At 33.5% G+C, this 18,123-nt stretch overlaps 1 protein-coding gene across 1 annotated transcript in view; it reads left to right on the plus strand.

The window, feature by feature from the left end:
* The first annotated feature begins 1,459 nt into the window (after window positions 1–1,459).
* The window catches only part of LOC140446278 (uncharacterized), a 167,067-nt gene continuing 150,403 nt past the window's right edge, over window positions 1,460–18,123 (plus strand). Inside the window, exon 1 of the mRNA XM_072538816.1 lies at window positions 1,460–1,677. The gene's annotated coding sequence lies outside the window, so the exon portion shown is untranslated. The remainder of the gene's footprint in view (window positions 1,678–18,123) is intronic.

Raw genomic sequence — 18,123 nt, forward strand, 5'->3', positions numbered from 1 at the left:
TCTTTTATAGACGTTCGCCGGGGAGTTCATTCATCGCGGGACCCAGACGGAGACGTAGGATCCACTTCATTTTTATTTATTGTATGTATGGCGTAGAATTCATTTTATTTTATTTATTGTATATATGCTAAATTAATAGATTTATTTTTTTATTTCAACCTGTGTTTTATTGAGTCTGTCGTCCCGAAAGAGCTACCCATCACAACATTAACAAAGTATTTATTTAGATTTTCAGAGTTTGGAAGAAAAAATGTTTGAGCTGTGTTAGTTTTATTTCGAAGATCGTTTATTATGGACCAAGTTTGTTTTGAAACATTTTTAGAGCTTCCCAGATGATTTTGATAGTACTTCTTTCAAGCTGTTTTCTGAGATGTCCTTTTACAGAAACCCGTGAGGATGGGACTACGACAATCCTTGGTAGAACAGGCGGTATCGCTGGTGTTGTCCGGGAGCAGCTCGGGATAGCTCTGGATATGATCTTGGATCACTGGTTCGAAATCGAGTCGAGCGCCCTTAATCATTAGATTACATTGTGTGAAGTAGGCGATGGATATTATCTTCATTAACATAAAGAACCAAAGGAGGAACAAACACAGGAACAATTATTAGTTATCCAAACCAATAACCTATATTACAAATCCACAGTGGACGGTGCAAACATTCGAAGAAAATTAAGATATGGATGAGAAGGTAAGATCAGCTTGCTTTCGTCAAAATGAAAAAAATCTTTAATAGTTATCAGATAAAATTCGAAATAAAAGTTCGTTTACTAAAATGCTATGTATTCTCCGTTCTTTCTCGAGGATTTCCTGGCTACACAAAGTTACCAACGAAGAAGTGAGGCACATAATGGGTAAAGAACGCGAACTATTTATAACCAGAAAACATCCCAAACTGGGTCAAATTATTATAATGAGTAATGACCAATGATGCGATCTACTTTGGACCGTACTTCAAGGTAAGGTGCATTTAAAAAAAGGTCCAAGAAAACCACGAATATCCAGGCTTCACAATCTATAAAAATGGTTTGACGTGACTACTATCGGACTTTTTAGGGCAGGAGTCAACAAAGTCAAAATAGCCATATAAGTGACCCACATCCGTAACTTAAAGGCACCGTAAGAAGAAGAAAAAGAAGAAGAAGAAGAAAATGTCGTCTAGTACTTGGTTCATACCAATCCTTTTAAAGAAGTATTGTTACCAACACAATGACCAATTATTTAGTAACAAAAACGGAGATTCATTGGGTATTGAATAAATGTTTTAGCTTTAAAAAAAAAAGTTTTTAAAAACTGTTTTTTTGGTAACACTGTGTAACTTTTTTTAAAGGACATTCACCTTCATCAACCTCCTGACCTAATGCCCCCTCCACATTTCATTTACTTATACAAAATACGTCATCAGTTCATAATAACATCTTTTTTAAAGTCCACCTCTGCCTAAAGGGTCGATACTCTCACCCCGTGCTATGACGCATGATCGAACCTGTTGCCCGCGTGGGTCCTTTGGGATGCTGGAAGAATTATCCTTTTCGATATAATTGCATTAATTGCACTGTATTTACCAATAATCTTAGTGAGAATGAAACGATTTTAGTTGGTGGCGTCGGCAGTAATGATTCAATTCAGAAATGTGTTGTGAAATTGTAGAAGCCTTTGAATTAAAGCAATCTTTTAGGTAAGTCGTAATTTTTTAGAATAAGAGTTTATTATTTATCCACTTAAAATGATTTCATGTTTATGAACAATATACTAATTCTTCGTTAAGGAAAATTTATTTGGTTGACTTATTTAGTGATATAGATTGTTTTATACAAACAGACAATGAAAGACAATGAAAGTAGGTTACATATTTTTATATTAGATATCGAAAACACCAACATATGTTTATTTAATAAAAACTATTCTAAAAAATTCTACATAAAAAGGGAATTATGTTTTTGTTTTATAAATAATTAATATTTTTAATTAATTATCCCTTCAATATTTTTAACTATAATCGTTTTTTATGGTTCAATGCACTTGTTACTAATTTTTAGTACCTATATTTTTTTTTATTTAAATTAACGTTTCTCAGCAACAAAGGCCATTGACACGGTTACAAAAGTAAGGACTACAGTCTATTTAAAAAAGAATAGGTAACAATGTGAGCAAAATGATAAGAACAATATCTACAGTGGTGTTAAAAATTTCTGCATCACCTTACCAAATACATGAAAATAGAAGTTTAAGGCATTTACCTTAATATTTTTTAACCATTTACTATCTACATCAAACAAGCACTTAAACACAATATTATAAAATGGAAACACAACAAAAATTTTAATTAATAAAAACATGTAGTTCGGAAAATTTTTTATTCAATATTACAAAAATTAGGTTATTTACATCAAAACGATATTGTACCGATATTGTAATCACATTGAAGTAATTTAAACTAATTTTAATATTTAATTGGCTAGCCCTTGTTTTTAATAACTAGTTCACATCTTTTGGGCATGGAATTTATTAATTTTTGCAGTTCCTCCACGGAAATACAGTGATGCCAAGCGTGGATTTGAGATTCGATTAATATCGTTTTATTTGTGGGTTTGCTTTTGGAAATGATGTTTGATATCCTTTGCCACAAATTATCGATGGGATTGAGGTACGAGGATTGCGCTGGCCAGTTCATCCTATCAATTTCATTACTCTCCATCCAAGCTTTAACCAATTTTGCTCTATGGCAAGAAGCATTATCATCCTGAAAAATAAATTTTTCTGCGCCAAACAGGTCTTTTCTACTACGCAGCATCTTATTCTGTAGTACCTCAATGTATTTGGTAGCATTTATCATCCCAGAGAGAACGTGTAGGTGACCAACTCCTCGAGCGGACATGCAACTCTGACGTAGGCATTTCAGCATAATTATTAATATTGAAACAGGGTTTCATTACTAAACAGTACACTCTGCCACTGCTCTGCTTTCCAGATTCGATGTTCCTTGGCCCATTTTAAACGGTGCAATCTTTGCTTTTCTGAAAGCAGTGGTTTCTTTCGTGTCTTACATCCTCTAAGTCCAAAACTAAGCAGTCTTTTTCTCACAGTGGAAGTGCACACGCTTACACCTGCAGATTCAGACGACAGCTTCGTCAGTTGGATGGAATTAAGGCTTCTGTCTGCCAGACTTGTTCTTCTTAACGCAGCGTCATCCCGAACAGAAGTTTTCTTTGGTTAGCCACTACGCGGTCTGTCGTCGAGTTTTCCTTGTCCAGCATACTTCTTAATAACTCTAATTACTCTAATTACTGTAGATTGATTACAGTTTATTGCGGATGCTATTCCGCGACTAGATTTGTCGTTTTCATGGTGAAAAATAATTTCAAAGCGCTTTTCGTCCGATAATTTAGTTTGTTTTTGGTCTGGGATGACATTTTGACCTTTTTATCAAAAATCAAAGAGCGAATAAATGTGTTAGGGTAACTACAGTGTTTATATAGTCAAAATATGTGGCAAATTTGTCATTAAGATTCAATTTATTAGTACTTTAACGACTTAATAATCACCTCATAATTTTCTCGGATTATGGGAAATCTCTTAAATCAGATTATTTTAATCTTTTCTGTAGAATTTTGAGCTAGTAATTAAAAAACATTAGTAAGTATACCGATAATGCTAATTACAAGTACAAACTTAAAATGTATTAACGAAAATATACAAAAACTTGTGTTAAACCTCAAAAACTATAAGGCGCTTAGGTGATACAGGACTTTTTAACACCACTGTATATGGCGCAGTATAACTGACAGTCTTTGAGAAACATTATCACATAATTAAAGTTACTATTCACTAAGAGTGGCACACGTTTGTGTAGTCTTCGAATGTTGGTGTTTAGCTGGCACACAACTACATAGTATAATGTGTCTAGCGGTGATATGGGTATTGCAGATATCTCACCAAGCAGAATTGCTTTGACTCATCAGATATCCATGCATAAGACGGCAATGTGCAACTCGTAAGGCAGCTTTACATCTAGGCTATGCAAGTCTCATGCTATGCAAGTCCGTCTTGCATGGCACATCTCTTGCCTAGCTTGACCTTTTTACATCAGAGATATTTCTGTGCAATTTTAGATCCCACTTTCATTGTTGCCAACAGAGAAAATATTTATCAATTTGAGGTTATTTTATTTTAAATAAATATAATTAAGTACTAAAATAAATAATATAATAAATAAATATACACTATTTATGGTTATTAAAAGGGTGAATGATGTCAACCAAAGAAAAGAAAACATTGTTATTGTTGAATATTGCTGTTGTAGCAACAATCATGAAAAATAATAAAAAAAGAAAACCTAGAAAATGCTGGGTCAAACATTGGTTGAATGCAGGACTGGGAAATTTGAAGTTACCCCAAGAGTTCTTGGATGCTAGAGACCTTCAAAGTTTTAAAAACTTTCTTCGAATGAACGAGTCCACTTTCCTTAAGCTCCTGGAAAAAATTAATCCCTTAATTCAGAAAAGAGATACCAATTTTCGCCAGTGCATTCCATCAAGGACAAAATTAATTATAACTTTAAGGTATCTGGCAACTGGTGAAACGTTTCGATCTCTAATGTAAAATTTTAGAGTATCAGAATCAGCTATATCTCAATTTATTCCCATTGTGTGTAGGGCAATTTATGATATACGCTAAAGATAGAGATAAGGTTATGTTTTATTCTGTAATCTATTATAAATTGTTATGTTGGCAACATGAATTTTAACGATAAATTGCAAGAAAATAGCATGAAAAATAGAACATGTTCTAATTTTTCGTCTAGCACAGGAATTGCATGGAAATAGCCCGTGGGCATGCGCAGTTCTATGATCTGTCTTGCATGGCTCTTGCCTAGCATGAAAATAGCATAATGTAAAACTGTCTTTAGTCTTTTTATGACAACTTTATCTCTTCTACAAAGTGCTGGTATTTTCAAGGTAGGAATTCTGGGTTGAATATCTTAAAGTTTTGAGGCTGTTCTATTCCAGAGGTTTTGCCAGGCTCTTAAGCAGATTTAATTGATTGTATCTTGTAAATCTACCCCAGATTGAATACTTTCTATTGGAATGCCTCTTTAGCCGCTTGATCTGCATTTCTGTTTCCTGTAATATCTACGTACGATAGAATCCAAATTATATTAACCAATTCGTCCTTATCTTTTAATTGGTGGCATGCGTTTTTAATACTTTGAATTAATGAATTTTCTTCTTCTTTTTATATAGACATGACTCTGTCTGTTTTTCAATGTACCTTCAGTAAGTTGTCGTTCCATCGTTTTTGTGGTCTTTCTACTGATCGTCTTCCTATTACGGAACCGTCTGTTCCCGTCTCTACTACTCTATTTGTTGTAATTCGGCTTATATGATCGTTTCATTCTACTCTTCTATTTCTTACCCAGTTCTTGATGTTCTCCACCTTGCATCTACGTCGTATATCTATACTTCTAGCTCTGTCCCATAGTGTCTTGCCATAAATTTTCCATAAGTGTTTTTATCTCTGCTGTTTCTAACATCCTTTTTGTCCTCCCTGTGTCAGGTCGTGTTTCTGCCGCGTATGTCATTATTGGTCTGACGACTGTTTTGTAAATTCTGCCTTTTATTTCTTTCTTGATATTTTTATTTCTCCATATTGTTTCATACAGGCAGCCTGCGGCTGTTGGATCTATTCACTTGATCTTCCACTTCAGTTTCGAGATTTCCGTAGCTAGATAATCTGATGCTTAGATATTTAAACTCCACCACTTGTTCTATTATCTGACCTTCCAGCTCCAATTTACATCTTAGTAAATTTGCTGTTGTAACCATGCATTATGTCCTTTTTGTAGAAATTAAAATGTTAAATTTTCTGGTGCTTACATTAAATTGGTGCAGCATTCACAATTGAACAATAGAGGACTCAGAGAATCTCCCTGTCTTATCCCATTGTAAGCTTCAATAGGGTTGGTTAGTTCTTTTTCTACTTTTACTTTTATTTTGTTGTTTTGGTAGATATTTTCGATCGTTTGATTATTCCTAGAGATATCTCTTTTGCTTACAGTAAGTGGATCTTTCTATCTATCTAATTAGCCTTCTTTGGTCTATCTTTGGACATAGGCCTTCCCAATCCTTTTCCATTCTTCTCTGTCTGTCGCTACAGTCACCCACCTAGAGCCCACGTGCTTCTTTATATCATCTACCCATCTCATTTGGGGCCTTCCTCTGCTTCGTTTATATTCTTACGGTCTCCAACTTATAAGAGTTTTATTCCATCGGTCTTCTTTTTGTCTTACGTTGTATCCGGCAAATCTCCATTTCAATTTTGCAACTTCTTGTCTAACATCCCTCACTTTTGTTTTCTCTCTTATCCACTCGTTTCTCTTTTTATCCATTAGTCTTATGTGCAACATTTGTCTTTCCGTTACTCTTTGGGTTTTTATGATTTTGTCCATGTTTGCTTTTGTAAATGTCCACGTTTGGGAAACATAAGTGAGAACAGGAAGTACGCATTGATTGTATACTTTGGTCTTAAGATGCTGTGGATGTCTTTTGTTTTTAAGAATGTAGCTTAGTTTACCAAATGCCGCCCATGAAAGTCTAACTCGTCTTTTTATCTCTGCTGTTTGGTTTTCTTTGTTAAGTTTTATACAATACATACATTTCGGCTGTGTAGATGCTACAATAATATTCAAGATAGTATGTAGCTATAACTTCGTTGGTGGTTATGACAGAAGTTTCTTTTTTGTTATATGTTAAAAGACTGGTGTTTATATTGGACAATTTTTTTTCCCATGGTGGAGTATTAAAGTATGAGATTGGAGTAGTACTTTGTTAATTTATATTACCCTTCAGTTCTTTAAGAAATTGTGAAGCTGGTTTTACTACTCTGGGTTCGTTTACTGTTATCGGTTTGATAGGGTTGATTAACCCGTTGACTGGTTTATTTGGATCAACTGATACTTTAACAAAGTAGGACAGAAGAAATTGCTGACAACGAATATTGGTAGGTGGTTTATTAGATTCGACTTGACTACTTTCTGTGGAACTAGATCTAAACACACCAAAGGCAATTTAGTTGTGAGTTGGGAGCTGACGTGTTTAATATATACTACCATAATATATTTTTGAACGAATTAACGATCGGTAAATTTTCTGTTGTGTGTCGGTGTTGCTAGCTTGAAGATAGACAGTTTTATTAAGCTATTTGATATTTTATCATACCCTGAGCTATGGTTATTCTTAACACAATATTAAAATTAACAACCAAAGTGGTACTACAAATACAAAGTGAAATTAACGTTAACATTATTAGAAAAACAACAAAGTTTTAGATCAGGCAGATCATGCACCCACCTATATTTATGAGGCAAGTGCAAGAAAAATCCTTAGAATACAACAAATGAAATTATGACGATGAAAAATATTATTATATCAGCAAGCACTTAACGAATAACGTTAGATTTGAAGTAGCCATTACATCTTTATAATAACGATCCCAAATATCATTTCTGTTACAATAGGATGTTAAATGTCATATCATGCTGTATAAAATACGGTAATTTCACATATTGTTTTATTGAAATCATTTATTTGTCTAAAATGTTACACGGTTTAGTAAATTAACATTCCTGCATTGTTGATGAGTTTCTGCTACACTGCATTACAATGAAGTCAATAACCATATATCAGTAAACCAAATGATATTGTTTTTATTAAAATTTATTACCAGTATATTCCTAGTTTTAGAATCTAATAAAGTATCACTATACAAAATGAAAATTATGGATTCGCCTAATTCTCCTTGCTATAACATGACGTTAGTAGAATTTGAATCATATTTTCTTTGAATGTATTAAATAGGCAAATGAAAAAACTTGTTGTTAATTTCCTCAATAATCGAACTAAAGTTTTCATAATAGGTTAATATTTTAACCCTAGGCAGATATCGTTGTAAAATATTTATGATTTATTGGTTCGTTTCATAGTAAAACAAAATGCCACAAATGGTTTTCATCATAATGTGACAGATAGGCTTCTATCTAATGCTGTTATACACACACAAAAATGCCAATTTCTATACCAAATTTAACCAGTAGTCGAATATTATTTTATAGTTAAAAACAAATATACAATACTAGTTAACCCGACAGATGTTAAGCTCATCAGGGATAATCCTTCCCAAAGTGGATCACTGTCAATAAATTCGACCGACCACTGAACAGCTGTTAAACGAAATTTGTTAAGTAATCGTTAAGTTTTCTAAAACTTCAATTTTCTTAAGAACCTTCCACAACTATTACAAAACTTAAAACAAAAGGTAAATGAAATCGGTAAAGTGATTCTCAAGTAAAGGCGTGATAAAGGAAGTAGGCATTCATCAATATAACCTAAATGTAAGATTAACATTATTACAAAAAGTAATATTATACTCAATAGGCTTCCGACTTAAACCGCTTCGATTATTACTGCATCGAGCTTTCGACATCCTATCTGATGTCTTCTTCAGGGCTTCCGATGTCTCACTCTCCCGAGCCCACAAACACTACTACACTGATCACTAATCACTGCACTTTTGCTACTAGTAACAGCGGACTGTTCATTTATACCGTCGGTACTTATTGTCAGTCCCATTGCTTCACTTGCATTATTAGCTCTGTCTAGTATATTTTGTAAGTCTTCCATTGTTTTCTGCTTTCCGAACGATATCGTCTGCATACCTCATATTGTTAATATATTTACCGTTTATTTTTATACCAATTTCTGTTTTTTTGAAGAGTACAAGTTAAAGAGCAATGGAGACATGACACAGCCTTGTCAAACACCTCTTTGTATACGGACGCTTTTTGTGTGGTTGGAATATTTTAAGGTTATTTCTTGGTTCCAATAAAGGTTTTGAATTATGCTGAGATCTTTTCCGTCTTGCTTCATTTTCTGTAGTTCATACAACAATTTTTAATGCTGGACTCGATTAAAGCCTTCTGGTAAACGATGAAACATAGATATATTTTTTTCTGGTGATCGAGGTATTTTTGAATAAGTGTTTTGAGTCTTATACAGCTCCTCTCTTGTTTCCAAGGCCTTTTTAAATTCGAACTGAGAGTCACTTATGTCTATTTTACATTTTTTATAAATTCGATTCTTAAATATCGTATGATATTTAAGAATATTTATATCTTATGTTCGTATGTTCGAAAGAAAGACAGTACCCTTGTCTAGTCGAAGATGCCCACTTGTATTGAAACCCTTTCTAAAACAAATCGGATATCTTGTCTAGTAGTTATCGAAATTAGTTGTTAGTCATTAACAAACAGCCAATATTATAAATGGGTTTATTCGTTCAATTCAATTGGTGAACTAGTTCAATAACACCAATTCGCGACATATAAACAGTAATGCTTTCACAATTATTTACAATGTTTAAAATCGTTTGAGTCTCTAATCTCAGCCAGATATTCTGGATTGTTATATTAAATATTAGGAAAGACAACCAAATCACAAATCTTTTACAAATTCATTTCTTTAGCACACTGTATCTTTTTCCATAGCAATATCTTATTAAGACAGATTTGGTCTAATTGGTATATTTCGGTTCAATAACCTGATTCTATTCAATAGATATAACTTACCCTATATAGATAGTTTTCATAAGACACCTATGTCACGGGGAAGAGAAGAAAATTGAAATTTCCCGTTACTAAAGGAAAACGCCTGATAATCGTTTACGAAGGTAGCAGAGATAGATTTAACCCAAACTGATTTATACTTCTATCAATTCGGTTTATCGAAGTTATTTTCGAAAGATGAACTGAAAGACATAAAACGTTTATCAACTGATAGAAATTCTAGTTAATAATACCTACATACATTATGATTAAGTTAGGTCACCATAATTTAAGATTCTTTCTTAATTAGGTACTGATCTACGTGATGCTAAGAGACATTTTTCACCTAACCCCAAGGATGAAAGGTGCCAAGTATGATAATGAGATAATTAATTGAAGTTAAATGTGTCGATAGCAATTAAAGTAAATTGTATACTCACGCTTAATCAAGCCATTAAGAGCGATGCTGGGAATATTTATATTCCACTATGCATCAACAATTTACCCATATAAATTACTATCTTTCTTGTACTCATTGCGTCGAGTAAGGACGATAAATATACGAAAACGGTTGCGTTTCGATTTAATTTGAGCTTCTTACCACTCCCTGACACGTGTTTCTGGGTCTTCCCGTCATCAGAGAGAGCTTGCAAGAAAACTCAAACCAAACCAAAACGCACCGACTACTCTGGCAATTATAGACAAAATAATTACCAGAGTATGCTACTAGAGACATCTAGTGATGAAAGATGAAGTTAAATGTGTCGATAGCAATTAAAGTAAATTGTATACTCACGCTTAATCAAGCCATTAAGAGCGATGCTGGGAATATTTATATTCCACTATGCATCAACAATTTACCCATATAAATTACCATCTTTCTTGTACTCATTGCGTCGAGTAAGGACAATAAATATACGAAAATGGTTGCGTATGCGTATGCGTATGGTATATGGGTAAATTGTTGATGCATAGTGGAATATAAATATTCCCAGCATCGCTCTTAATGGCTTGATTAAGCGTGAGTATACAATTTACTTTAATTGCTATCGACACATTTAACTTCATCTTTTATCACTAGATGTCTCTAGTAGCATACTCTGGTAATTATTTTGTCTATAATTGCCAGAGTAGTCGGTGCGTTTTAGTTTGGTTTGAGTTTTCTTACAAGCTCTCTATGATGACGGGAAGACCCAGAAACACGTGTCAGGGAGTGGTAAGAAGCTCAAATTAAATCGAAACGCAACTATTTTCGTATATTTATCGTCCTTACTCGACGCAATGAGTACAAGAAAGATGGTAATTTATATGGGTAAATTGTTGATGCATAGTGGAATATAAATATTCCCAGCATCGCTCTTAATGGCTTGATTAAGCGTGAGTATACAATTTACTTTAATTGCTATCGACACATTTAACTTCATCTTTCATCACTAGATGTCTCTAGTAGCATACTCTGGTAATTATTTTGTCTATAATTGCCAGAGTAGTCGGTGCGTTTTGGTTTGGTTTGAGTTTTCTTACAAGCTCTCTCTGATGACGGGAAGACCCAGAAACACGTGTCAGGGAGTGGTAAGAAGCTCAAATTAAATCGAAACGCAACCATTTTCGTATAGATAATTAATTGTTATGTAACTTTCTGTGACCAGAATACTACTATAATAGTCAGAAATATCTGGACTCGAATAACTGCTGGAAAATATACAGTGAACATGGATTAAAAATGGAAAACTAAAGAATATCATAATATATGTAAATTTTTTTAAGGTGAAATTAAAAGCGAAAGATTTAAGAAAAAAGAACATCGTAGATAAAAAATCGGCAAAAAGTAGTCATATTTCATTATTAAACAGACAAGATAATTTTATTTCAGCAGTTCAATTGTTCTTTAAAGGGCATTACTTTGGCATTTATTAGGTTTGTTTCTGCAGTGGTTTGCTTACCGTTTGTAAACTAGCACTCTGCGCAGACGTGAAATTAGACTGTTTCCTGACCTTAGTTAAAATGTATGCGAACGATTTGCTGATTGTCAAAATTAAATCTAACCTAAACCTAACATTTTTGGTTAATATCGAAATTCATAATTTTTTATTCAAACAAAAATATTTTTAATATGGCATTGTAAGTACTACTTACTTTTTTTCAAGACAATACCTTCGTCTTAAGTGAGAGTTTAACAAAATAATAATGAAACACATTTTTGTAAACCGCATTTAAAGGTTACATTTGTTTCAGATTTACAGGAGTTTATAATTGTAAAAATCCAAAACCCATCGGCAAGTGCTTCAATCGGTATATCTTGGACCCACAACCAGACACTTTCATTGATAGATTTTTATAAAAAATACAGAGATGGGGTAGGGAGTTTCCAAATGAAATCCATGAAAATAATGTGGGCAAAGGTAGCAAAACAATGAATATGGTAATGAACTGTATGGGATATTTGGGCAAAAAAGAAATTTCAATCCTTAATTGCTGTTATCTAATGAAACATTTGCACATCACATAGATGCAAAGCCTGCAGATGTAGCAACAGTTCAAGCTAATCTTCTTAGTTCTACACCACAACCACTTAAAAGAAAGAGAGATAAACCAGTCAGCAAAAACAATATTCTCCAAAAAATTCATGAAGACAAAAAGGAATTTTATACAAAAATGCTAAAAATTCACAAAGAAAAAACAAAACAAAGAAACTATTTGAAGCAGAAAGCCTCATAATTAAATCAAATTGGTCTTCGATTGTCATATTATGAAGAACACAACATGCTCTTATAAAATGTATTATATCTGGTACAGTTCTTAATTTTACAAGGTACAACTGCCGGAATTTCGGCCTAAGTAGACCAAAAAAGTGTTCAACTCCATAATATGTATTTTTGCTTAGTTTCATATTTTAATTCGGCTGTCTTCTTGTAACGTTACCTCTATCTTTAAAAGGAGTTACGAGATTGGGCAAACATAGAGAACCACTATCCCCTAAAATGAAATAATCTGCGCACTTTACAACTATAGTATCATCTAACAGTGAAGTTCTGAAAACTCTGCTGCCATGTACTGATCCTGGATAACCGACAAATAGATCCCTTATTCTTCTTTGGTGGTCACAAACTACTTGCAACTAAAAATATATATAAAAATTCTAGTCAGTTTTTAAGGTTATAAGATTATGTATTAGTATGTGATTACCTGAATAGAATAATAATGTTTTCTGTTTAAGTATGAGTCTGGATCATTTGTTGGTTTGTCTATTTTAATGTGGTTCTCATTCATTACTCCAATAACACTTGGAAATTTTTTTTGCCTAAAGTTTCTCTCAATTTCTATTTTCTCTTTATCTGATGGCCATTTAATTACTTGAGGGGCCATATTGCTCAGGAAATATGTTAACCTTCTATATATATACATCGGTTTAGAACGTCTTTCGACGTTGTCCGATACCTAAACACCATCTCTTCCTATCTTCGCAGTCGTTTGTTGTTAAATTTCTTTCGCTCATGGACTTGTTTACGCCGTGTTGCCATTCTAATCTGGGTCTTCCTCTTTTCCGTCGACCTATCGGTTGCCATTCTATTACTTTTTTGGGGAGTCTTGATGCTGGCATCCGTTGAACATGCCCATACCACCTTAATTGTTTCTTCTCTATATCTTGAGTTATATTTCCTTCTATTCCCATACGTTGTTTTATTACATCATTTCTGATTCGGTCTCGTCTGGAAATACCTAAAGATCTTCTCATTGCATCCATCTCTATTGCTTCTATTCGCTTTTTGTTCTTTTCACTAATTCTCCATGTTTCAGCGCCATAAAGAAGAGTAGTTTTAATCATGGTCTCATATATATATATTAAATTTCCTTCCTTTCGTTATCTCTTTACTCCACATGTTAACCTTCTAATCAATTTAAAAAGGGTGTTGTTGTATTCTGGGATAAGTTCTTACACGTTGTTAATTTCTGCAAAAACCAAAATACCTTCAAAAAAACCATATACAAAAAGAACATCAAACCTTGGATTAATGGGGAATTAATATATCTGATCAAGTATAAAAGAAAGTTGTGTAACAAATATAGACGTACAAATCGCATAGAGGATTTACAAATTCATCGAGATTTTGCCAAAGATTTAAAGAAATCTCTACATGAAGCTCGTGTTGCCTACAAAGAGAGTATAATAGCCATCAGTAATAACTGTAAAAAATTGTACAAGTATATTAGATCTTCGTTGATAACTAAAGTTTCTATACCTTTACTGGAAAATGATAATGGGGATATATCCCACTAATCATCGGTTAGTTGCCTAATATTACTTCGTCACGAGTTTGTTCTTCCCTTGAGAATATAATCATTACTCCTGAAAATGTTAAACATCATCTTCAAAGCCTAAAAAATAATTCGTCTCCTGGTCTCGACTTAACATCTTCTTTATTTTTAAAGAAATGTTCTGATGCTTTATCTTACCCACTATATGTGATTATGTCCTTATCATTCACCACACATATTTTGCCTCCTATATGAAAAACCGCATCTGTAACACCGACTTTTAAAAAAATGGACAAACTGAATCCTAATAACTATCATCCTATCAGCTTAACACCTATAATATCTAAGATAATGGAATCTATTATTGCCGAGACAAATTCTGATTTTCTGCAAAATGAACTGGTCATAGCAGAACAGCAGCATGGTTTTGTAAAGGACGTTCTACAATGACAAATCTTCTCTGGTGTGTCAATGAATGGTCAAGAGCATTAGACAGAAGAGCCCCGGTAGACATTATTTACCTCCATTTTGCTAAAGCTTTTGATCGAGTTCCAAAGCGAAGACTATTACATAAATTGGAACACCTTGGTATCCGTGGTCAATCACTGAAATGGATCGACTCTTATTTAACAGATAGAAAGTTTTGTGTTAGAGTTGGGGACTCTTTCTCAGTTGAGAGAACGGTTTTAAGTAGGGTTCCGCAAGGATCAGTTTTGAGTCCACTTTAATTCACACCACTCAAGTGATCTACAATTTCACATTAAATGCAGCAAAGTTTTCTATGCAGATGACATGAAGCTATTTTCCAATCCCTCCGTAAATTTCCAGTTACTACAAGATGACTTTGATTGCATATCGGAATGGTGCTTTACTTGGATACTGCCTCTTAATGTGTGGTTTGTAGACAAATGTGTAATTCTTCACAAGAGTAAAAATAATCCTTGTCTTCCTTACTCTATTAATGGGTGCATGTTAAAAACAGTGAAATCACATAATGATCTAGGTGTTATAATTAATAACATTCTAAGTTGGTCGGAACATATTTTGCATATTTCTAAAAAAGCTAACAGTAAATTATATCTACTAAATAAAGCGTTTGCGAAAGTTTGCTATATAAACTGTACATTCGTCCAGTTCTGGAATATTGCGTAACAGTTTGGTGTCCGGTATTAGTGCGCGATCGTAATATTCTCGAAAACGTACAGCGGCAGTGCACTAGGATGTCTTTTGGTCGCTCAAGACCTACGTATACAGAAAGACTGAATATGGCCAATCTCACTACATTTGAACAACGTCGACTTCAAGGCGATTTAATTATTACGTTTCGGATAGAAAAATACAACTTTGAAAATGTGGGGGATATGTTTATACTAGACAATGACAATCGTCTTCGTGGCCATTAACTTAAGTTTAAAAAGGAAACTTTTTTAACAACAACTAGACAATTTTTTCTCTGTAATCGAGTGTTCTCGATATGGAATAGCCTTCTGGCTGAGATCATAAATGCTCCATCTGTCAATATTTTCAAAAATAAACTGGATGATCATTTGCTCCATAGTTGAACATTTAATTTGTACTAAACACTTGCTATTACCTATGTTTTTGTATATTTATTTAGTTAGTTAGTGCTTAATATGTAACTATTATAATGTAACCATTTCATTGCACACTATATAACATTGTATTCACATGGGTATATGGGTTTTGCGACCCCTGCTCAAATTTATTGTAAAATAAATAAATAAAAAAATATTTTTAATCAATTTAAATAATGTTATCATTAATATCAGCTGATATAGGAGCCACATATTTCAAATGCCTTATCCAACATTTCCATTATTTTCTCTTAGACTTAGACACTTCTTCATTTTAGCCGGTTTAATTAATGGCCGACTAAAACAAGATTAGACTAGGAACACTGGCAGTATTTGGTTCGATGCAAAAGCGTTATGGAACTTTTATAATTCACATAAATTTCAGAGTTGACATTAAAATCGATACGGCAGATATGGAGTTGATTAAATCACAGAGAGAAAGGTAACAGAAAAATCCAATTTAATGAATATTTTTAATACAAATATATTTATAGAGGTATAATAAACTAAATTAATATACCAAGTTGTACTATTCACTAAGTAATATTATTGTTTAGTAAAATTATTAAATAAAAAAGAAATGACGTAAACGTTAAAATGAATAAATAAAAACGTAATTCTTAAGAATAATTTGTTACGATTTAGTACCAATTCTTATATTCGGTACTATAATTAATTAGTTGTCATCAACACATGCTTCTAATTACCACCGCGAAAGTTGTACCCACAGAAATCCTCTGAAGACAGACCAGGGAGAATCATTAGAAATCAAATAAATTACATTTTAAGTAATACTCGTGAGAGTACTCCGAATCAAACTCAAAAGATGTTCCCTCCTATAAGCCATTCTGCAAGGAAAAATATTAGGAAGGAGAGGTCCAGGAAGAAGAAGAACATCGTAGTTAAAGAAACTTAGCACCTTAGAACCCTAGTGTCCTTTAGGTAAAAAGAAATAAGAATAAGACTTACTCACAATCAATTTATTCTACCACCAACGACCGGTTTTGCATACTACAATTTACTATGCATCTTCAGGTCAACGATACATGGTAAACTAAATGCTGAAAATATAATAACCCGTATTAGGATGCTCTCTGGTACAGAATATACAGCAATTATGCCAATATATATATATATATATATATATATATATATATATATATATATATATATATATATATATATATATATATATATATATATGTGTGTGTGTGTGTGATTATTAAATATGTCTTTAAAAATTGATTAAATGCACAAAGTAAAATTTAAGTAAAAAAACAATCTAGTAGAATTCAAACTAAATAAATAGATAACTAATAACTATTTATATGCCAATACAAGGATTATTATTTAATGCTTTAGTTAAAACTGTTATTGTAATCTGGTGACGGGTGATCATCGGTTTTATTTTAACTATTTAACAAATAAAAGGAAAGTTGGGGGGAAAAGATATTAACAAATAAACTAAGAAAGTAGGTATTGTGTAGATTGTTTATTGAAATTAAATGTGATGTGTTATATTATTTAAAAAATATTTTGGGCTGAATTCCATAATAAGAAAGAAGGGAAAAAATTGTCCGAACAAAACACCTAAAGTGCCCTGCTGTCTTCCTTGCGTGACTTCTGGATGGAAAATGGCTAATAGGAAGTATAATATCAGGTCTGTTAGTAGCTTAGCACCTGGTGGAGTGCACCGCACAGTTGGTCTCGTGTTATATTGGGTAGATTGGACCTGGTGATATTAGCATTACACCATGCTTTGGGGTCAAAGCTGGTGGAATGGCACAGGTAATCCCTTGGGGGAATGGACCTGGTGATGGACGAGTGCTGTATCTTGCTTTGGTGTCGAGCCTCGTAGAATGGCAAAGCTTCTTCTTCTTCTTGATGTGCCTATCCGTTACGAATGTTGGTGATCATCATGGCAATCTTTATCTTATCTGCAGCAGCGCGGAAAAGCTGCACAGATGTTGTATTGAACCAGATTCTGAGGTTCTTTAACCAAAATGTTCTTCTTTTTTCTGGACCTCGTTTTCCAAATATTTTTCCTTGCAGGATGGCTTGAAGGAGAGCATATCTGGATTCATTTCGCATAATAGTGATCGTCAGTACCTCTCGGTTCTTATTCATTCTTCTGAGAACCTTCTCATTTATGACTTGGACAGTCCACGGAATCTTAAGCATTCTTTGATATAGCCACATCTCAAATGCTTCCAGTTTTCTGCACATATCTTCGTTCAAGGTCCACGATTCAATACCATAAAAAAGGACAGAGAAGACGTAGCATCTCAGCATTCTTACTTTTGTATCAAGAGAGAGGTTGTGACTCTTGAAGAGGGCCCCCATCCGATTGAAGGTGGATCTAGCTTTTCCGATGCGTGCTCTAATCTCCTGGTTGTTGATCCATTCTTCATTTATTATGGTGCCGAGGTAGTTGTAGTGCGTCACTCTTTCAACAGGGGATTGGTTGACGTAGAGTTGACCTTTTGATATCCTTTTCTTGGTGTCATCTGCACATCTGATGTTGTTTCGCCGGTAACCATTTAGTAGAATACCTTTTTCAGTTTCGTGCAAAGCTTCGATAAATATTCTTTCAGAGTACAGATTGAAGATAAGAGGAGACAAAATAGAGCCTTGCCACACTCCACGCATGATTTTCACATAGTCAGTGTGTTCA

Source organism: Diabrotica undecimpunctata, chromosome 7 (assembly GCF_040954645.1).
Source record: "Diabrotica undecimpunctata isolate CICGRU chromosome 7, icDiaUnde3, whole genome shotgun sequence".
NCBI classification, from domain to species: Eukaryota; Metazoa; Arthropoda; class Insecta; order Coleoptera; family Chrysomelidae; genus Diabrotica; species Diabrotica undecimpunctata.